This window comes from Schistocerca nitens, chromosome 2 (assembly GCF_023898315.1).
Source record: "Schistocerca nitens isolate TAMUIC-IGC-003100 chromosome 2, iqSchNite1.1, whole genome shotgun sequence".
NCBI classification, from domain to species: domain Eukaryota; kingdom Metazoa; phylum Arthropoda; class Insecta; order Orthoptera; family Acrididae; genus Schistocerca; species Schistocerca nitens.
Window position 1 is genome coordinate 355383433 of NC_064615.1, and position 23567 is coordinate 355406999.

General features: G+C 37.5%; 1 protein-coding gene across 3 annotated transcripts in view; it reads left to right on the plus strand.

The window, feature by feature from the left end:
• Positions 1 to 23567, plus strand: part of LOC126236178 (probable multidrug resistance-associated protein lethal(2)03659) — a 417284-nt gene that overhangs the window by 368243 nt on the left and 25474 nt on the right. The gene's annotated exons all lie outside the window — the stretch shown is intronic.

Here is a 23567-nt window from a genome sequence, read left to right on the forward strand (position 1 = left end):
GTTTTATGGAAATTCAGTCTTCCTGTGCTCTCAGTTGCCCCGTTTCCCTTTTAACAATATTCCAAATTGTTTTAAGTTTATTATCAGAGGTTCTAATCTCAGACATAATGCACATACTGCTGAACATTTTAATAACTTTTCTTAATACAGTGCAGTAGTTTTCATAGCATTTGGTCAATCATTACTCCTTCTAGCTATAAGATACATTCCCCTTTTCTGTTTACAAGATATTTTTATCCCTTTAGTGAGCCATGGCATTTTAGATGGTTCCTCACAGTTATGTTTCACTATTTTGTTTGGGGAACTGTTTTCAAATATACTCACAAAGGCATTAGGTTACCTATACACCTCATCATAGTCTAACTATTGCAAGCTTTCTGTAAAAGTTGCAGTAATTAAATTGTTAATTGAACATACTATTTTGGAGGACTGATTTGCATTACTATATGGAGCTATATCATATACTGTCACTACCTATGCATCATGATCAGAAAGACCATTCTTAACAGGAAAAGTTTTTATTTGATTAAATTTGTCGTGGTGTATCAGTGTGCTGCTTTCCTGCACTACCCAAGTAGGAAAATCAATAGCTGATGTCACATTGAAAGAACCAAGTAATACTTTAAGGTCATTCTTTCTGTCAGACTCTTTCAGGAAATCTACAATGGAATCCCCACAAACAATAATTTGCTTCCCTCTGTCTGACCGATAGCACAAAAAAGAATCCAAGTTTTTCATAAATAACTGAAAATTCACCATTGGGGATCCATACACAGCTACAATTTTAAAAGTTCCATTATTTAGTTTAATCTCACAGGAACATGCTTCGATATGTTGCTCTACACAATTTTTTTTAGTTTCTAAATTTTTCACACTGTAATAAATTTAACATACACTGCAACTCCTTCTTTTCTGATAGTGTGTCTACTTACATATGCTGAAAGCTTATATCTATGTACATTTACTGTTTCCATATCTGTGACTATATGATGTTCAGACAGGCATAGTACGTCTATTCCACCCTCAGGTTCTAAATATTCTAAACAAAAAGGAAGCTGATCTACTTTGTTGTTTAATCCCCTGATATTCTGATGCAATACACTAACATTATTTTTCACTGTACTTTTATGAGAATCTTGTGCTATTTTAACATCTCTAGTATCTCCCTGTCTGAGCTTCTCGTTAAGGTTAACTTAATCCAATGTTGACTCACTGGACACTGATCTTAGCGCCATAAGAGGTTCTCCCATCAGTTTCAGTGCCCTGCCTTAAATATTTTGCTATCATCCTGGTCATTTTACCCTTCCTTTTCCTACTGAGAAGCAGACCACACCTTGTGAAGTTCCATCTACCAATAGCATCAACAGGAACCAAACCCATGCCTGACAAAGTAGCCACCTGAAGCAGCTGATCTAACTCCATATTGACCTTCTTGACAGAATTGTTTAATTAGGGATGATCATATCACATGAATGTAGGAACTGAGCCAACATTTGTGTGGTTTATTGCAGGTGCTATTTTTACTAGGTCACACTCAATACTGTATCGCTGATCCATATCAATATTGTTTCCTGCTGCACCCCTCTTCATGATCCTGCTTTGTGAAACCCTGGCACAATGATCTTTTTTACATCCTCTGTCACCTGGCAAACACATGCACTGGGCTTGTAAAAGCATGTGACCTGGCATCCGTCACCAAATTTTTTGTGCAAGATCTGGCCCACACCTCTTTCATGACTATTACCTAACAACAAAACATTCATCCTACTTTCTACTTTTTTGAAACATTTGGCTCCCTGATGAAAGTCTGTTTAGCATTAACTACACTTACATCTACTTGTGCTTCTTCCTTAATGAAATGACGTAGCAAGGCAAATCCATTGTTTGTGCTAATGATGAAACTGTCAGATATTGTTCTCTTTCTACAGCCCCTGTTCCTTGCTACCACTTCCCATCTACCTTCACAATTCTCTCCCCTTAATGTCATCAGTTCCTTGCTAGCACTATCCAATTCAGCTGTAATGGCTGTAATGTTCCCTTCCTGTTCAGCTATTTTCCTATCTCTTGAACATACTTTGAAATACCATGGAAGAGACCCCTTTACTTCCCTCATTCCCATGCCACTACGTTCTCCCCAAAGTAACCAAATGTCACAACAGCTGCATAGAATACCAGAAATAATTTTTCTATGACAGCTCAGACACTTCTCGCTCATGGTTGTTTATAATCATTTTACAAAATTTATCTATTCTTTTAACTACAGATCACAAGAGTAATTAAAATTAAGTGGAACACTAATATAAGTGTATGCTACTAATATGGTAATGAACGCACTTAAAATAACATCTCTCTTTCTTTCTTCCTATTTCACCCTCTCTCTCTTTAAAAAAATAAAATAAAATAAAATAAAAAAAGTTGAAGACAAGTGAAACCTTTAATAGGCTCAAATTGACTTCCTTAAGGTGTAATATTAGCTTAACTGGCAGTTATTACAGAATTAATCACTTAACTTCATGAGCTCAATATTCAAGCATGTGCAGTCTGCACCAGGGCTGCCAACCTTTTCAGATTCTGCCAGTCCCAGGCCCTCACAAACCTGGTACTGCAAAAACACATCTCCACATCACAGGCATCCCAGAACCACCTCTGCTCCCTCCAAAAGATACTGCTACTGTGCAGTCGCTACTACATACATCACATTTCTGAAATTGAATTCCATGCTCCAGCACCTGGAAGAGCATTCCAGACACCACCACTGTAAGTTATCCAATCTGCTGACATCCTACTGCCACCTTGGGACACCACTATCCAATCCCCATCCTTTCCATAGTGTCCCACCTTGTCAACGCCACGTAGTACCCAGATCCTTCCTAGCTGATCTTTCCAACTTGCCACATCCCCCAAAACACCCTACCAACACTCCACCAAATCCAGAGCTGAAACACTCCCATGACACTTTTGTTAACCTTTCCACCAAACCATTCAGCCCTCTAAGTTAACTGCTATTGTAAAATTTGCCATATATAATCTACTGTTTGTTTTGAATGATTACAGCTCAGGCATTAATTCACTCTCTGCTAAAGTAAGGGTAACAAACAATGCAAATGTTACATTTTCTTTTACATTGCATTGTAGACAGCTAGCTTTCAATAATATTAAATTCTCTAAATCATTCAGTTACATGATTTTCAATTTTGTTATTGGTTTACAATGATTTCTGTAATGATTTCTGCTACATTTCCATATATCTTTTTTGGTATTTATCAAATGTATCGTATATCAAACAAATGAAAGAAACTCACAGCTATATGAAAACACAAATGCTTTACATACCATGTACATAAAATTTATATACAAGGTCAGTTCATAGTATCATCAATGCAGTGTATCCCATTGAAACGGAATTGATAAAATGAAATGCTTGTACTTAATTCTTCTGAAGACAAATTGTGCAGAAGTGGGCTACATCACAGTGATCACAGCTAGATTACAATAAAAGAACCTGATTATTATGTTATCAATGTTTGTTAATCCATGGCTCTGTTATCTGTTGGTGTCATTTTTTCCATACTTGGATGTAGAATCATCACTGGGAAGCAGAAAAGCTTGGTTATGCAGGCTGTGATAATATGATTTATAACACAGCAGAATTATAAAACAGCAGAATAATGTGCACTACACAAATAGAAACAGTAATCAGACTTTGTGACAAGAAATTTAGATTTCTAGCTTTGACTTAAGAAAAATATGCTGATGTGCATCCAATGGCATGGGGATGGGGCGCATTCAACACGTCACCAAATTAATCATTTCACAACATAATTAAAAACCAAAACATGAAAAGAGGCTTTACATATTATTAGTAAAGGATAGTGGTGCATTTTCTAATAAATAAAAGCATAGCTCAGTTTAATTGCTTCTATATTTAATGAAAATATTACAGATAATAAGAAAATGGCATGCTTACATTCTGCAAGATGCAAGACAAGAGAGCAACAAGAAGAGGGCTATATTCCTTACTTTGTTTTAAAACAGACGATAATTGAAAATCTGTTGTGGATACGATCAGTACAATGATATAACTTAGGCAGAACCTCAAAATTTTCAGATTGTTGACCTTAGTTCAAAAATGGCTCTGAGCACTATGGGACTCAACTGCTGAGGTCATTAGTCCCCTAGAACTTAGAACTAGTTAAACCTAACTAACCTAAGGACATCACAAACATCCATGCCCGAGGCAGGATTCGAACCTGCGACCATAGCAGTCTTGCGGTTCCAGACTGCAGCGCCTTTAACTGCACGGCCACTTCGGCCGGCCTGTTGACCTTAGTACTGTATTACATTTATTTATTACCTATTCCATGTTTTTTAGACATTGTGTCAGGTTATTACTTTCTCATCATAATCTGCATCCCACCAAAGATGTTTTTCCAATGTGAATGTTTCTCTTCCCACTTCTTTTAAGGAATTTAGCTTTGGGTAGTTTTGACAAACTTGTCTTTAAGTTCTTCCCAATTTTGTGTTTTCATTTTGTCACTGACATCATTTTCCAAACAATGGAAAAATCGAGGACGGAATGTAACAATATCAGAGATGGAAAGTTGCTGCTCACCATATAGTGGAGATGCTGAGTTGCAGATAGGCACAACAAAAAGATTCACATAATTATAGCTTTCGGCCATTAAGGCCTTTGTCAACAAGACACACATGCACACTTACACACACACACACACACACACACACACACACACACACACAAATGCAACTCGCACACACGACTGCAGTCTCAGACAACTGCAACCACACTTTACTGTTGTTGCTGAGACTGCAGTTGTGTGTGCGACTTGCATTTGCATTAGTGTCTGTGTGCATGTTTGTATGTGTGTCTATTGCTGACAAAGGCCTTAGTGGCCAAAACCTATAATTGTGTGAATCTTTTTGTTGTGCCTATCTGCGACTTAGTGTCTCTAATATTGTGACATCATTTTCCTGAATTTTTGGAGCTTTAAATTTAGTTTCACACATGTTGGGTTCTACTCTGTATCAGTTTGTGCTCCTTCGTGGACCTGAAGATTTAATATCTTCTTGTGATGTTGGCACAAAATTGTTATTTGACTAATTTGGGATTTACCTATATTCTTGTCAGATGATGTTATTTGTTTCATTTTTTTTTCTAAAAATCAGTCAGCATAACTTTGAGATTGAAATGTCCACACAGTTGTGCCAGTTCTTTCTATTTTGACTGGTCAGTCTGTGCATGGCAAAATTTTTTTCTTTCTTTAGCTGTGGTTTAAAATCACACATTAGAAATTTTAGGTGATTATGGAAGTTTGGAGATTATATTTTCTAGCACATCTCATGATTATATTTTCTAGCACATCCCATGACTTATTTAATTTTTCCGGCTTTGAACTATTTTTGTGATTGATCAGCATATGCGCATTAGTTACTGCTTACATTTAATTTTCATGTTTAAAGAAAATTGTCTTTAATCTATTGTTCTCATGGTTACCTCAAGTATGGAACCAAGATTACCTTGTGAAACTGCAAATGCAACACCCAGATGGGTTGTGTTTTTAGTGATCTTTTGTTCGTTTTACTTTTGATTGGTCGTAGTAGGAAAGATGTAATAAGTAGAATAAATCAGGCAAAGACTGCATTCTATAAAAGGAAAGGACTCCTCACATCAAATATGATAAGTCTGGCATTAAGGAAGCGGTTAATAAAGACCTTTGTTGGGAGTGTGCTTCTCTACGGCAGCGAAACCTGGACACTTGGAGAGGACGAAAGAAGAAGGATTGAAGGATTCGAAATGTGGTGTCTGCGAAGGATGTTAAAAATTCCATGGACGGCCAGGATGACAAATGAAGAAGTCCTGCAGAGAGCGGAGGAAGTTCCAGTTCTTTGGAAGACGGTCAAGAAGAGGAGAGATATATGGATGGGACACATTCTGAGACATGAAAGTCTTCTCCACACTATAATGGAAGGCCTTGTGGAGGGCAAAAGGGCAAGAGGCAGACCTAGAAGAAAGTACATAAGCCAGATAATGCAGGACCTAGGATGCGGAAGTTTCACGGAATTGAAGAGGCTGGCCGACAATCGCACTGAATGGAGAGCTGCTGCAAATCAATCTTAGGATTGGCAACTTAAGAAGAAGATGGTGTTAACATCTGGCAGTCTTGTGTTTTGCATGGCTAAGATTTTACTTTTTTTCTGATTTTAGTGTTTTTCCTAATGTATACAGGGTGTTACAAAAAGGTACGGCCAAACTTTCAGGAAACATTGCTCACACACAAAGAAACAAAATATGTTTTGTGGACATGTGTCTGGAAATGCTTACTTTCCATGTTGGAGCTCATTTTATTACTTCTCTTCAAATCACATTAATCATGGAATGGAAACACACCGCAACAGAACGTACTAGCATGACTTCAAACACTTTGTTACAGGAAATGTTCAAAATGTCCTCCGTTAGGGAGGATACATGCATCCACCCTCCGTCGCATGGAATCCCTGATGCGCTGATGCAGCCCTGGAGAATGGAGTATTGTATCACAGCCGTCCACAATACGAGCACAGAGAGTCTCTACATTTGGTACTGGGGTTGCGTAGACAAGAGCTTTCAAATGCCCCCATAAATGAAATTCAAGAGGGCTGAGGTCAGGAGAGCGTGGAGACCATGGAATTGTTCCGCCTCTACCAATCCATCGGTCACTGAATCTGTTGTTGAGAAGCGTACGAACACTTTGACTGAAATGTGCAGGAGTTCCATCATGCCTGAACCACATGTTGTGTCATACTTGTAAAGGCACATGTTCTAGCAGCACAGGTAGAGTATCCCGTATGAAATCATGATAACGTGCTCCATTGAGCTTAGGTGGAAGAACATGGGGCCCAATCAAGACATCACCAACAATGCCTGACCAAACGTTCACAGAATGTTCACACAAGCACCGAAGTCAACATTACCCTCCTTCAATTGGGCCAACTGGCGGTGAATCGAGGAAGTACAGTACATACTGACGAAACTAAAATGAGCTCTAACATGGAAATTAAGCGTTTCCGGACACATAACATCTTTTCTTTATTTGTGTGTGAGGAATGTCTTCTGAAAGTTTGGCCGTACCTTTTTGTAACACCCTGTAGAGTTTTCCTGGCTTTAGGAATGATTTAATGTTGATTGTGCCAAAGGAAGTCTTGCTTTTGGTCTTGAGCAGGCCATAAGACTGATTTCCTATAATTTGAGACATAGTGTATCAGCCTAGTCTTCCCAAAGCCAATAGGCTAGTTACATCACTGGTTGGTTCTTCCTGAGATAATTTTGTATTTACTAAAACCATCCACCATTGTCCTTGGAATTGCAGGACTGGAAATGTAAAAATGCTTCATAGGTTAAGAATGGACAGTTTGGTTCCAAAATTTAAGTTCCGGACTCTGGTGAACAGATGTCAGCCAAAAGGCCTTTTTCTCCAAGTCTAATATGAGATGGATGTGCAGTTTCTACTATTTCTGATACATAAGTTAATTTGGAAAAAATGCTCCAACTTCTTTTTATAATGAGTTACTTGACAACAACCACTCTAGGACTCGTATTACTTTCTCCATATTACTACAAAATTGTCTTGAACAGTGTAAATTATGGAAGATTTTCTACTGCTGTATCAGTTCTGGCTTGATTCAGCTTATGTGGGAATTGTTCAGCTATTTAAATTACATCTTTGCCAAACAATTAGCCATCCATCACATCAATCTTGGTTGAAAAATTCTGAGCTTTGTAGAATTTGTGGAAAGGTAAAACTATGCATAAGAGTATTTTTTCAACTTAAGGTAAATCACCCAATTTTTCAGGTACAGACATTATTTTCATTTTCTTCTAAAACACCTGAATATTTCTTAAGATCATTTGTGTATCAAGAACATGCTACAATGTGTCTTGTCCCTGATATGTTGTATGGTGACTAAGAAGCTAAATTACTAGCACAAATATTGTATCACTGCTATTTGAGTACACAGTTTTCTTATGTATGGAACAAGGTACATCAGGAAATGCATTGATTACTTATCAAGTTTTTTAAATAAATGGTTGATTCAGTAATTTGAGAAATTTATTCAAGCAGCTTGTGGAAACACAGAATACATCATAATGTGTGTATGCCTCTATTAATTCACTGAGAAAATCGCCAAAATTTGTATTATGGGAGAGAAGTCCCCTTGCTGTTGACACAGACCTACCTTCACATGCCTGTAAAATGCATTGCTGTGTTGCACATTTTTGCTAATTTCTGCCTCCATTCTTGCCTTTTCCATTATCACGCTTTGTAGCTTTTTAAAGTTATCCACAAACTCAGCATTCTTTAATGTTCATTTGTGCATACCCTTCTCTGCCTCCTCGGTTATCAGTGTTGTGTCATGAGAATATAGTAATGACAAATGTACCAACTACAACTTTATTTCTCATCTCAGAACCACACATATCAATAAATATCGACAGCTTGGAAATACTCTACCAAAGAATAAATAGATGGTCTCTAATTCTCGGTGAATATCTAATTCCATGACACCCTCCCCACACTGGTCATCTCTAAAGGTATGACTAGCTACACAGGATGGCTGATTGTGTTATCTTCTAGTGTTTGGAGGATTATTGTTGCTATCTTCTCATCTGATAGTGCTCTCTCCATTCCCACCTTCCGCCCCATGTGTTGTAGGTGCATTTCCTCTTGTATCAGAATGGCATCTCCAGGGTGGAATTCGATGGGTTGTCCCAGTGGACATTTAATTTCATGGAAGTTCCTCAGCTCTGACAGGTATTCTTTCACCCAACATAACCAAAAGGAATTGTTACAAGTTTCTTCCCAATCAGAAAAATGAAAAGAGGTCAGTTTGTGTTCGTCTCCTTATGTGACACGCCTTGAGTTCATAGTGGCTTCAATAATAATCAAAGTGATGTTCAGTTGTATACTGTATAACCCTACCCCTACTATTGTAATTTAGTGTACCTTTTACCTAAATAAAAGAAAACCCTGTCTATGTTGCCACGTATAGCTGTCTCTCTAAATGTAGTTTAGTTTCCAAATAAAGTACACTATGGGAGGATAATCCTGTTTATTGGAAAGCTAATCAACAGAGTTATGCTTTTTACAGGATTTGACTGTGTGTTGTGTCTAATGGATAAGTAAATCAGACTATTCATTCTTTTCCTACAATCTTACTCAGCGTTTAGACAGAAATGCATTATGAATAATATTATACTGAAACTAGGACAACACAGTTCCAAGTTCATTTAGTGGTTTAAAACATGTACTAATGGTCCCCAGCCTAGCCAGGCAATGAACCAGTGAAGTACTGGAAAAACACAAGTATGAATTTTGCCTACTTTCTTGCTACTGTGTAAGTTGCTTCTTCAAATAAATATTACTCCGTGTAAACAATGTTGGTGCAGACTCTGTAATTTGACTACTACACCCTCATACATTACATTTTTAAAATAGAAAAGGCCCAGTAGATAACTTCAAGGAAGCTAAAAAATTTTGACCAGGGGGGACCTCTAGAAAAGCACTTTCCATAATCAATAAACTTAAATACTAAAATACTTAGATACTAAAGCACACACTTTTTATACTGAACATTTCACTTCAATAAAACCTCTTTCTTACTGTAATTTACTTTCAAAAGCTATTATTCTTTGAAATAACTCTGTATAGTCACTTTACAGATTCTTGTAACTTGGCTTCACTCTAACTGAATTTTACATAAGCAAACTTTTACTATAACACTTTGTAACAGTTAAGAAAACTTTTTTTATTATTTACCCAAAAACAATTTAAATGGTGCCTCTTTATATTAACTTGGCACTTCATAAGTCTGTAAAACAGGATACTTGAATTAATCAAACACCACGAAGGAGCCCTATATAGGAGTATGATTAGGATGAAATGACAGGATGAACCAGTTTCTTTAAAGTTCAAGAATGATTATTAAAACACAGTTTAAATTAATGGTTTACATTATACAAAAATGAAAATACAAAAACAATCCTATCTGGTGGCTGTAGGTTTCGGGTGTGGCAAATAATCATGACAGGTACACTATCCGCAGTGCAGCCTGTAAGTATCTTGCTCAGTTTCTCTTCTTGGCATCATTCAATTTTAAATACAGTAGCCCAACAACTTACAAGTATGTCATGAGCCATTTGCAGTCTTCATCCGAGGCAATATTGTGCAAATTTGCAGGCAAAGCTTCTCCGGCTCCACAGTGGCGTTGCCTCAGTATCTGCTGCCTACAGACTGTGTAACTTACTTGCCACACTTGCTCTAGGTAGCGCACCAATTCATCCTTGCTACCTTTTCCACTCCCCAGAGCCACTTTTGTTTCAAAACAAAAGTACACTGGATTTTACATAACACTTATTTCTTACATTGTTCCTAAGTGTGACCCTTTCTTAAATTGTCAGATTTACATCAACATGAACAATTTATACACACAAATATTTTTAAATACAAAATGTCATCAGAAAATTATTTAACGCAATAATAATTTACATACATTACTCACATACAATGCAAAGAACTTCAATCTCCAGTATAGTACACTTTACTTTACATATACCAATATGCAAAAATTGTAAAGAAAACAAATTATAAAAACTTAAATGAACCATAAACAAATAATGTTATAACCGGGCCTTGTGTATTCCAATACCTACCACAGAAAACATTTTATAGTTCCCACTATTCTTTCCCACTACACTCCCCACTAAGCTGTTTGTGAGGTAATGAATCTCCGTAAAATACCATGGTGTACAAGGAACTAGTAAGTCTTTGCGGTGGTTAACACTTTTCAGAGTTGTGGTAGTTACAAATTTAAGGCATAGAATGTTTTTGCAGATAGTATAGCAGGTGTAACTCATTCAAATGACAGTGATGTTTCAATTTGTTACCTTCCTGGGTTCTCCTGGATATTACGTGTGAAACAAGAGTGCAGGACTCTATTGATTGCCAGATGAATTCAGGGATCAAAAATTCAGTTCAAACAGTATGTAATGAATGCCATGGTGATGGAGGTGGATGTTTGTCTCTCAACTATGTAAAATGATGGGAACTGTCAAAAAGCACTGGATGTTTTTGTTCCCTGTTGAAGCTAGTGCATTTTAGTCGACCTCCTAGGCATATCAGTCCATCTTCCATGAAAAAGTTATACCATGAGATCTTGGACTCTTTTAGCAGTGGTAAGTTACTTTGAGGCATGTGTAGTTTTCCAATGAAGGATTCTCTCTGTATTACTCATATCCAATGCCTTCAAGCAGCTGATAGTTTAGTGACTATAAGCTCTCCCACGGATTTCTCCTCCTAATGAATGTTGTGTACAAAATGGAGAGTCCGTGCTGTAGTATGAATGAGCCTGCAGCATGAGCTGAATTTAGATAGGTCCATGAGGCTGGTCAGTGTAGATAATGACAGAACTTGACTGTGGTTTTTCTTCTGCTTCATCTCAGGAGGTAATTGGTTTACTGTCAGATTATCAGACGGCCAACACTCAAGTGGATGTGCAAGGCAAAGCACTCCTTACCACCATAGTTTCAGGGAATGTATTGGACCTCCAAGAAGTCCTCTTGCTAGATGATCATGTGGATTGTTTGGTCCTGAGCTGTGTCTCCACTATGTGGGAGTTGTGTGAGTTAGTAACTATATTAAATGATTACAAACAAAGGTCTTCGAACTGTTTTGGTTGCTGTGAATCTGATGTGGCATGACTGTAGTGTCTGTCCACAATATTGCATGAGAGATTTTAAAATCTGTTGCATGGCAGAAGTAATACTGTAATTGGGTTCCTATTACTGCTGCTAAAAGTTTCAATTGTGGCATGGTTACCTTGTTAATAAGATTATGAGCTAGGACATTATTCTATAAAACTGTACAAATGTACAGAACTGCTCCTATGCCTTTTTGGATGCATCATAGATTATGTGCACTTGAATGTCTCTTCAATGAGCAATGGCCAGCCATCTGAAGGCACATACCTGTGACAATGATGCTAAGTTAGACATCCAAGTGTACCATCATTTTTCTAGGTCCCATGATTTGGGTTCATCCCAGGCAATTCCTCTGCACCATGTGTCCTGCAGTAACAATTTTCCAAGAACACAGGCAGGGGAGAACAATTCAAATGGGTCATAGGACCTTGCCAAACATTACTACAGCTGTTGTTTGGTGATTGGCTCTTCTGATGACTTCCTGGTGATTTCACAGGGGTTGATACAACAGTACTTATCCTCAGTGTTCCAGTCTACACCTAAAACTTGAGTTTGTGAAGGGGGTTCTCTCCCTTTGGCCTTCCAAGTAGTTTTAAGTTGTTCAGAGATGGTAGCCAATTTTAATAAGGGGAGAATGATCAGTTTCATCAGCACTACAAATTCATAGCATATGGTAATTAACTAATCATCGCTTTCTGCTGGGATCACAAAGCCATACATGTATGTATTCCTATTTATGAGAGCTGCCACAGTGGGAAATGATGTCATACATTTGTCTGCGTTTTCTCTTAAAGTTTCAGAGGGTCAGGCCAAATGGGAGCCTAGTGAAGCAGTATTGTGTTATATCATCCATCAGTTGAAGGTCTCCTATTTAGTTCTGGTTAGTTCTGAACTGGAAGAATCAAGTTAAGTCTTTGTCTTCTTCATTCAAGACCAGCTGAAGGAATGCCTGCATGGCAATATCAGTGGACTGTAGTATGAATCACAATATAATCTCTAGGATCTTCTCAGTTAGTAGAGTCAATCCTGCCTCTAGTACCTCGCACATAGAAGGTGCATTGCTTTTGTGACATGACACGTCAAGACTATCCTCCATTTAGTCTTTCTGTGTTTCTGTTTCCTCACTGCATAATGAGGGAGATAAAACAGTGCCTTCTTGGTAGTTGAGTGGGAGTGACCTCTACTTGTCCCTTTGGAATGCATTCTGGCACATTAAAACATAGTAACAATATTGTTACGTTCCATCCTGGATTTTCCATTGTTTGATGAAATCATAGTACATTTTCTTAAAGGCTTCTTGATGTTGAAATCTTGTCCTTAGGTGGTTGAACCATTTCTATGCAGTCATTCTGCTACTCACAAGAGTTTTATCCTGTGTTTTGGGAAGTGAAACCACTGATCATTGACCCCTTTATACAGAAAGATGCTCTCAAATCCTGAAGAATTCTCATGTCCTTGCTGCTCACAGATTGATCTTGAATGGCAGTAAGCCCTATAGCCTCAAAGTCCCAGAATGGTCTGAAGTCATTAGCAGAGGACAGAGAAGACTAATCAGCATGAACAAATTCACCACAATTGTATGCACACAGGTACCTGACTTATTCCCAATAACATTTGAACAGTAGGGATTTTAGTATCATTTCGTTCATCACAAATGTAGCTATCTACACATAGCACAAGTTTTTTTCCTTCTTCTTACAATCTGAAACTATATCCCACTTTGGAGATGAAGAAAATATCTATTTGCTCATTTCAGTTTATCTATTAGATCACTAACACATACAATCTTCTTACAGCCCTGTGTCCAGTGACTGCAAGATTTATAAAAGATGGTGAATAGTTCTGGTACTCTGATACCTTTCTGGGTTGGTCTTTTAGATTTCATGTGCATGTAGAGTGTGGCAGCTGTGGGGTTGTGCACTAGAGGTGGTGGAAATATTACCACGTATCGTCTGCGTGGTAAGCACCCCATGCACTTCCTCACTCAGAAGCTCCATCAGCTGCAAAATGCCTCCTTTGGATGCTACTGTCCACTTGGCATGGATTATCCAGTGGCAGCAGATGTCATCTGGAAAAGCTGTGTCCATTCATGTCTTTCCTAAGAGGCTGGAAAGCTTTAATATGTTGCTGGCATTTGATGAATGTTGAATTGAGTTCCTCTGGGCTGGCTAACTGAAGGACATTTATGGCTACCATGTAAGGTAGGTGGCCCTGAAGTGTCCGATCCTTGTTCCTCAAATGAGAAAGGAGGATAAGAAAGGAGGATTTCTGTGCATGTCTCAGCAGTCACTGCAGTACCTTCTGCTAAATGCTTTAGCTCTCTTGAAAGATAGCTACAAAGAAATATGCATTTATTGATTGTAGTTACTGGTGGGCCATTGCTGACTGACTGACCAAATTGCTCCCAGACTGTGCCCATGGCTCCAGATCACCTGAAAAGAGCTTGTATTACTCATCATCTAACAGGACATAATGCCCTCATCTAGTTTGGTGAGCCAGTCCACATCACTTTTTAGTATCTCTGTAAAGTATTTGTAATCTGTGTATTTCACAGCATCTGACAACTTTTCAACTTCTGTGCCAAAGCACCTAATGTTCTCTCTCTCTTTCCCCTTCAGGCCATGCAATTGTGCTTCTGAATTGTTGTCCACATATCCTATCCTTCACATTATTCAGTAGTGTACGGCAGTGTCAGCTCATGATCAGATGTTCCTGAATCATTATGATCTGAAGATAGGTAGTCTGAGTAGTTCAATAAACAAAGGTCTGATGGCAGCACTAGTTATATGCGCATTCTCAGTAGCATTTCTGAGTAGCACCTATTATTGTTATTAATGAAACAATAGCTTCATTTTAACAGCAATGGAAGCACACAATCAATATCTTATCTCCTTCATATCCTGAGTATACAATTACTTTATTACTGCCATAAAGCCTGTGTAGTACTCCTAAAGTATAACAATGTTGTAGTTTTACTTATCTCTGTTCTAAGAGAGATGTGTGTGCCCTCCTGTTGTTCAGTTCGTCTTTGTTGTTCTGTACTTTTCTACTTGGTTCACTACTTCCTTGGTTTCAGCACCAAAAAATGTTATGCCATGAAAATGCAGTAATGACAGAGTGCACTAATCACAACTTTGTTTCTCATTACAGAACAACACGTATCGACAAATATTAACAACTTATAGATACTCCTCCAAAGAACAAACAGATCATCTCTCACTCGTAGCAACTACTCATTCCACAACAACCATCATAGCCTTCCTTTTCTCCATACTGCATTTCATTCCATATCTCTCAACTTTCTCCATTTAAGGAGTCTAGTTGTTCTTGTACCTCCTTACTGTTTGTTCCTCACATCACAATATCATCAGCAAATAGTAATAACTTCATCTCCCTTTCTCTGTGAGCTTCTTTCATCTCTTCCATTATTTCAGTCATCAACATTATAAGTAATAATGTGTGACACCACAGTTTCTTGTCTGAACCCTGTAACATTTCTAAACAAATCAGTTCTTCAAACTTGCTTCTGGACACAGCTGAAGTTTTTTTTTTCATTTATTGCTTGAAGGATTCAGTTGTTTGTTTTCCAACTCCCTTTATCTCCAAGGTTTCCCATACCTTTTCTGTGGGGACAAAATTGTAAACTTTCACTAAGTTAAGAGATGTCATCACCAGATCTTTTCCATAATCCCAATGCCTTTCCGTCAACTGTCTCATACTAAACGTTGGATCCACTGTTGATCTACCAAGTCAAAAGCCATACTACTCCGTTTCTAACTGGCCTTCCACTTTTCCTTTCATCTTCGTTCCCGTATTCTCTCCATTATTTTTGCTGCTTATGATATGAATGTGATCCCCTGATAGTTATCACATATTTTTCTGTCTCCCTTCTTGGGCAGTGGAATTATTACGTCCTTTCCCCATTCTTCAGGCACACATTTCTGAGTCCATTTGCATCTTAGCAATCTGTATAACCATTGTAGCCCTGTAGGTCTTGCAGTCTTTATCATCTCCACACTTATTTAATCTACCCCAGGCGCCTTTCCTATTTTCATTCTTTTCAGTGCTAGTTCTGCTTCTAACATTGTAATGTCTTTCCCTTATTCCAGGCACAGGTTCCCATATCATACTTCTATTACCTTTTCAGTGCTGTTTTTCACATGTAGTAGTTTGTCAAAGTACTCTTTCCATCTTTACCTTATCTCCTCTGGTTCCATTATTAGCTTTCCATTTTCTCCATTCACCAGCTTTGTGTAGGTGCTTTCCTTCCTCTTCCTTTGTAACTCCTTACACCATCCTTTTGGCCCCAGTGACATCCTTTTCCAACTCGCATTTGAATTCTTCCTGCCTTTTCCTCTTTTCTTCCTCTGCCACTTTCTTACACTCCTTTTTTTATTTTTTTGGTATTTCCTGTTACTTTTTTCGTTTTTATCTCTGTTTCATTCATGCCATGCTTTCTTCTTTTCTTTTATTGCTTCCTTCACTTGCTCATTCCATGTTAGTCTCTCCTTATCCTTTACCACTCTGGATATTGTGCCACAGGTGTTCTATGCAGAACCTACAAATGCCTCTTTGAACTTACCCCACTCCTCTTCCATATTCAGTGCATAGGATTTTAAGCTTAAGTAACACCATGAACTTAAACTGTATACCAATGCCTCTTCTTTTAGTTGTCTTCTTGTTTGTTCCGGCTTCTTGAGATCTCTTGATGAAGAGACACAATATAATAAGTTCCGTAGTGATACAATGAAGTTACGTAACAGTTGGTAATTTAACTTTTGAAACTACCAGTTTATTGGCATTTATGGAACGAGAAACACTCTCATACTCTCATGTGGTCAACTGTAACATTTTGTGTGTGTAATGGGACTTACTGTGGTGCAATTCCTTCTGATAATTTAATTAAGCTGCATTAAAGTGTTGCTAGGCAACATAATCAATATGGTGATATGTGTCTCAATTAAAACCGAAGCTCGACATTCTAAATAAATTTTCAGTTCATCCCTGTTAAAATCAGTATTGTCTCAAAATCAACTTCCAACATGGTACATTAAGTCCAAGCGCATTGGCAAATATTGTATTTGATTTACAGGATAGCTCAATTATGCACTGGCGTGCAACATATTTTAAATAGAGTGCGCAAGTTTCAGTTTTCCATAATGGGCTAAATGACTCTTTTGTAATAACATGATCTCACATAAAGTCTAACTCGAACTGTATTTGTCTCGATCCGAGTCAAAATCATATAATCAAATTCACCGCACAGGTCAACGAACTGTACACATGCACTTTTGCACTCCAAGTGATAACTCATCTCAGAGTAAAAGCCGCACATAAATTCACACTTATTTTTATGCATAAAAAAAATCAAAACATCTTTATACTAAACAGATAAATTATGGCATGCAATTACTAACTAAACATTTCTGATTCCAAATAAACTTCAAGAACTTGTATTTCATAATCAATAAAATTTATTGCCTGAGAGAAACTATTAGTTTGCTAAAGCAGATTCATATTACAGTCAACTCGTGTCTGGATGATGACGTCATGAATTGACACTTGCTTGGAATGAATGAAATACCTGTACTGAAAAATACTGTCCATTCAGTGATTTACTGACTTTTATATCAAATTTGGGTACCCCTTGCATCGCTACACTTGTACCTTCCTATCTTTTAGTTTCCACGTTTTATTCTCCCTTTCTATCTTTATTCCTTCCATTTTACCCACCCTTATCTTTTCCACCACTACTTGATGGTCTCCATCAGAAGCTTCTCCTAGCAGCACAGTTACATCCATCAACTGCCTACAATTTTGCTTTTCCACCAGTAAGTAGTCAATGACCATCCTCATCCTTCTCTCTCCCCACCTATATCTTGTTTTCTTCATTAAGAACACATTGCCTACAGTCAAACCATTTCTGTCATCGAACTCAATCAGTTTATTTCTTTCCTCCTTCTTTTTCCATATCCATATGGACCAATTATCTTTTCCTTCCCTAGTCTTCCCTTCCTCACTGTGCATTTCAGTCATTCATCACTGTTGCTTCCACACCTATAATTTCATTCTCTAATTTCTCTAGAAATTCCTTGATGTTCTTCTCTTCATTACCTGTCTGTAGTCTGTTTACTTCACTCCATTATTTATCCTCAGCTGAATTTTCATTATCCTGCCACTTGTGTATTCTGCTGCTTCCATGCATTGTTCTGGGTTTGGTTTTACTGTTGTACCCACTCCATTTTGGTCCTCTTGTCCACCACTCCAATGAAGTGTGTGTATCCTTTCCTTATTTTCCTCCTTCCTCTTCCTTTCCACCTGACTTCACTAAGCCCCAACATTCCTGCATTCTACAACTCCATGAAGTCTAGCATCACTTCTGCCTTTACAAACAGGGTCATCACATTTAGGATGCCCACTTTCATTGCATAGGTGACTAGCTGCCGACTTCCCACAGTTCCCCCAGCACCACAAGAACAGCTTATTGCTTGCAGTATAGGCCTAACCTTTTTGAGATTGGTTTTGAAGTACCATTTCATATATATGCTATTATTATTATATCCACTTCAAAAGGTATTTTAGAGCTACTGCCATCATAGGTTTAGGCCGCTCCTAAAATGGAGAACTGATACCTTTTGTAGAAACTTCTCTAGAGAAATATATGCTATAGGTAATATCAGAGCAAGATAGTTCTTCTGCTTTTTCTATAGTGAGACTGTTGTATTCTCTTCCACTTTCAAAACTGTCAACTCTCTTCAATTTCTATGCTGGCAAGAGGCACAGAGTGCTACCATCTGGAGCCAAATGGACCAAGGTTTTTTTAACACCTTCCTCCTTGCTCATCACGAGCAAGGCAAGGCTCCTGGCTTGAGATTGGCATTGGTGGAGTACACTCCTACAGTGTAACCAGTAATCCCTGTTTTTTTAAAGAATCAGACTCCTATGTATAAAATAGCTTCAAACTTCTGATTACTTTACAAATGAGGTAATGTGTTAAATATTTGATGTTAAACATTTAAGTCAGGAAACATTTTGAAACAGGGTTGAAATTATGTTTAAAGTTTGTTCGAAGTTGCTAGGTGCTATCACTATCAGATACTGGATGAGTCTATTGTGGATAATTAGCACTTTGTTTTCATACATCTCCTTAACCATGTGTCATTCAAGTACAGTCAGTGCTGTATGTGATGCTGTCTGCAAAATGTGTAGTGAATACAGTTAGAAGTACAGAAGAAAGAAAATTGAAACATCATACATAATGTGGCAGTTTTACTGCAGGGACAGTGAAAATTTAGTAACAGATTAACTTTTTTCTTTGTGTTATTTAGTGGCTGGTGTCAGCAAAAAGTAGTTTCTTAAAGCTTTGAAATTACATGTAAATTTTTTTGCAATTCAATAAGTGCACTCCTTCTCAAATATAGCGTGAATATAGTCTGGATATTTGCACATTGTGAGTTACACATATTTATAAACTATGTACATAGTTTATAAATATAATACTTGTCTTCCTATGTTTAACTTTTCACACAACTCTTAATTAGGAGACTATGTCAGCATTTTAATTTTTAAATTCGGTCACTATTTATATGAAATATTGAAAACAAAATTTTGTTGTGCCTGGAGGCTATTAGATAGGTGACTTGAAACTGGGTCTGGGTTCTGTACCTCAAGATAGTTGCTTATTAATATAGACAGTGTAATCACACAACCTGGTGGTTCTTGACAACTGGGAAATCGTATCACTCTTAATGTATCACAGTGACAGGCTATCTGGGAGCGGTACCACACCACACAGAAGTTCATTGTTTGCAGTGTATTAAACACGCCAGTTTTAAGTGTAGTCTGAGCTGGGAAACATCATTTAACAGCTATATGTGAACTGAATACAACTTTAGCAAGCTGAACTATAATATTTCACTAGTAATTTATCATATTTTAAAATCTGCAATCATGATCTTTCTGGATTCACATGTGATCTGTGTGTTTTTTGTTGGTTTGGAATGGTGGGGAAAATTGCTCAGGGAAATATACTATTGACTGCATTACCTACAAATGGCAGCAATATAGGTCAGCTACAAAAGTCAAGTGAGACATCAACTTTACTCCTTGGAAACATAAAAAATGTTTACCTAGACGTACACAAGTCTTTAATATTTTTTGTCTAAGATATATCACTCCACAATTACCAAGTTTGTTGGAAGACTTTCATTGGCTGCAAAGCAAATGCTGTGGCCAGAAATTCACTCCCATATGTTCCCAATTGCATTTCCTTCTGGGTCACTGTCATTTCACCTGTTGTTTGGCACAAAAAACATACAAAACCCTTCTTTTGTCCTAAAATTTTATGAGGGGTGACTGAAAAGCTCTTGACCCACCCAATAAAGGTTGACAGCAGTCCACATGTATATGGCTATTTATAAACGTAGTCCCCTTTGTGGGCCACACACTTTTGCAACTGTTGTTGTAAGTCCATTATATCCTCCGTGTAGAATATTTATTCCCGCATGGCACAATAGGCCTCCACTGCAGCCATGACATTATCATCTGATCGAAAATGAGTTCAAACTAGATGTTTCTTGAGCTTAGGGAAGAGATGAAAGTCAGAGGGGCCCAAATCAGGTGAATGAGGTGGGTGCCTAAGCAGTTAGAAGCAACAGTACTCGATGGCAGACATCACAGTGAAGGATGTATTCACAGCCACATGGTTCAGATGAAGGAGCACACATTTTGTCACATGCTGAAGCATTTCACTTCAATGGCCTCCCTCAAACACATTAGTTGAGCAGCATAATATGGTCCATTCACTGTTTCACCCTTTTTGAGGTGTTCAGCTAGGATTACACCTGTTGAATCCCAAAAAATAGAGACCATCACCCTGTTAGCTCATGTAACAGACTTGAACGTCTTGGAGGTGGGTGAGGAAGGTTGTTTCCACTGCTTCAGTTGAACTGTGGATTTGGGTTGAAAGTTGTGAACAAATGCTTCATCCATTGTCACAAAACGTTTGAGAATGTCACAGGATCTGGCTCAAAAAGAGTCAAATTTTTGGTAGACATCACGTGTCCCTGGTGTTTGTTTTCTACTGTCAACATTCTTGGGACCCATCAACATGAAACCTTGTGCATACGAAGTACTGATCTTATAATGTGTCCAATGAGATCCTGAGATATGCCCACTCTCTCTGCTACATGCGGATCTCCCATGATGATATCCTGAATTGCAGTGATGTTTAAACTCCATACTGGTCATTATGAGTCTTGCACTGTCAGGTGCACCTCAGACAGACATGTTGCCCCACTTGAATTCTACTACCTACTTTTTCACAGTGGAATAGGAAGGGGAATCCTCCACTAACATTTCCATCATATCATTACAGATCTCCTGTGCACTCATGCCGTTTTACAGTGGGTATTGCAATCTGCATGCTTTCTCTCTTTATCCATTTTTCAAAATGTGTACACTGTGGACATCAAACTGAAAAAAAAATGAAAAGTATTGCATGTAACCTAGCAAACAAATGTACTGTTAGTTGTTGAACTGACATCCAGCTAGGAGAGGTTTTATTGTGGGTGGGCTGAGAACTTTTCAGTCATCCCTCATATATGCAGGCAAATTTTAACTGAAAATATAGCTTGAATTGTCCCTTTGTTGACAAATAATTTGAGTTTATCAACCGTATTTTATTCTTTGAGACAATGTAATTTTATGAGTCACGAACACTACACAGGGATTTTTTGGGGAATTAAGAATGAGATCAGTTTCCATCTACAGACCCATAGTTCATAGAATATGTTAGGAATTGGGAGAATGTATACCAAAAAGTAATTGCCAAGCTAAAATTTACAAATAATGGTAGCTTAATAAGACTAATGGAAGCTTAATAAGACAATCTGAAAAGATTATGCTTATCCATTATGGATATTTTAGAACCGTGACTGTATATTGAATGTAAACAAGTTATACACAACTGCAACCAGTCACTTTTTTGAATAATAATGCTTTATTCCATGTACCAGTTTTTGAACCTTTTCAGGTTCATCTTCAGATGGTTTCGGGAGGATCTGGGAAGTTACATCATTACTGGTAGTAGCATAATACTGGGTGCTGGTTTGCGACAGAAATCAAAAGCTATATAGGGTATTGTGAAAGCTGAAACTGGGAAGAGATGCAAATACCAGGATGTCATTCTTAAAAATGCAGAAAATGTCAGTATTAAAAAACTAGATTTGCCAAATTATATAAACAATTATTTCATAAATGCAACAACTTCATTAAGTTCTAAATTTACAAAACAAGAAAAACCAGAAACTACAAAAGCTGCTTCTGGCATGATGGTGGAGCCAACACATCAACATGAAGTGTTAAAAGTGATAAAAAGCTTGAAACATAAAATCTCTGCAGCGTAGATGAGGTGGCATTGTCTGTCATAACAATGACAGCCCCAGAGATTGCAAGGGTCTTGGCACACATTGCCAATTTACCATAGGAGTGTTTCTAGAAAGACTGAAAATCTCAAAAGTGAAGCCATTATTTAAAAAAAGCAACAAGTATAAATTTAAAAACTATCAGCCAATATCACTCCCTCCAGCATTTTCCAAAATGCTAGAAAAATTTATGAAGCATAGAATCAACAAATATCCAAATGACAATAAAATGCTAAAGAGTTATGAACATAGTAATCAACAAGGCTTCCAGACAGGTAAAAACACAGAAACAATTGTAATGTGCTACACAAAACAAATAATCAAAAATCCAGAAAAAGATAGCAGTGTTGTAGGAGTACAGTTAGATCTCCCCAAAACATTTGATACTGCCAATCATGGCATCCTTTTAGAAAAACTGGATGTATTAGGTATTCAAAGAATGGGCAAAAATTGGTTTGAATCATGGCTACAAAACAGAACACAGATTGTAGAACTGATGTCAGCTTGCTCCAACCACAAAATAAATTTAGTATCGGAAATAGGAGTAACACTAGGCATTATTCTGGGTCCCATATTGTTTCTTGCCTATATAAATGACATCCACACATCAGTTGGTGCAGCAAATGCCATACTATTTGCTGATGATACTAGTGTGATAATATATGCACCAAATCATTTCTCCAAAAAATAGTGATCAAGTCCTAAAGAACAGCCACTCTTGGTTCAACACAAACAGGTTGACACCAAATTCAAGTAAAACAAATTACATGCAGTTCAGAAAAATAAGCCACAATATAAATCTTGATCTGTTGTTGGGTGACAAAGCAATAGACAGAATGACATCTGGAAAATTGCTGAGGATTCATGTTAATGAAAACTTAAAATTTAATGACTATGTAATGAAACTTTCACAGAAACTAAATTCAGCCTGTTGTGCTCGTAGAATTATTACAAATGTTTGTACCTCAGAGGGTGTGAGGATGGCATATTACAGCTATTTTTTGCCTCTTGTAATATGCAGAATAGTATTTTTACATGCCAGCATTTGCTGCTTAAAACAAATTTTATTGATACAGAAGAGGGCTATATGAATAATAACACACAGTCATCCAAACAGGCTCACTGCAAACCCACATTCAAAAACCTTAAAATACTAACAGTACTTCATTATATATACACAAATGTGTTTTATATGTCAGGATCCACCTTGCAGATTTTGAAACAAATGTAGACTTCCATAGCTACAACACCCTAAGTAGCACAGCACTCTATACAATGAACAAGAAGAACAAAGCCTCAAAGGTATGTCAGTCGCTACAGTACAAAACTGCCAGTCAACATCATAGAGTTAGAAGATGAAAACATATTTAAAGCAGAATTTAAAAAAATCC